This window comes from Anopheles merus, unplaced genomic scaffold (genome assembly GCF_017562075.2).
Source record: "Anopheles merus strain MAF unplaced genomic scaffold, AmerM5.1 LNR4000411, whole genome shotgun sequence".
NCBI classification, from domain to species: Eukaryota; Metazoa; Arthropoda; class Insecta; order Diptera; family Culicidae; genus Anopheles; species Anopheles merus.
The window spans coordinates 15001-15422 of record NW_024427991.1 but is presented as its reverse complement, the minus strand read 5'-3'; positions in this window follow the sequence as shown (position 1 = coordinate 15422).

Sequence of the window (422 nt, the reverse complement as noted above, 5' to 3'; positions counted from 1 at the left end):
AAATACACAGAAGGTGATGCTAAAATGCCGACGGGAAAAAAGCCGACGGCAAAATAAATAAAATTAAATAAAATACACAGAAGGTGATGCTAAAATGCCGACGGGAAAAAGCCGACGGCAAAAAAAAATAAATAAAATACACAGAAGGTGATGCTAAAATGCCGACGGGAAAAAAGCCGACGGCAAAATAATGAATTAAATAAATACACAGAAGGTGATGCTAAAATGCCGACGGGAAAAAAGCCGACGGCAAAAAAATTAAATTAAATAAAATACACAGAAGGTGATGCTAAAATGCCGACGGGGAAAAGCCGACGGCAAAAAGAATAAATAAAATACACAGAAGGTGATGCTAAAATGCCGACGGGAAAAAAGCCGACGGCAAAAAAAATAAATAAAATACACAGAAGGTGATGCTAAAA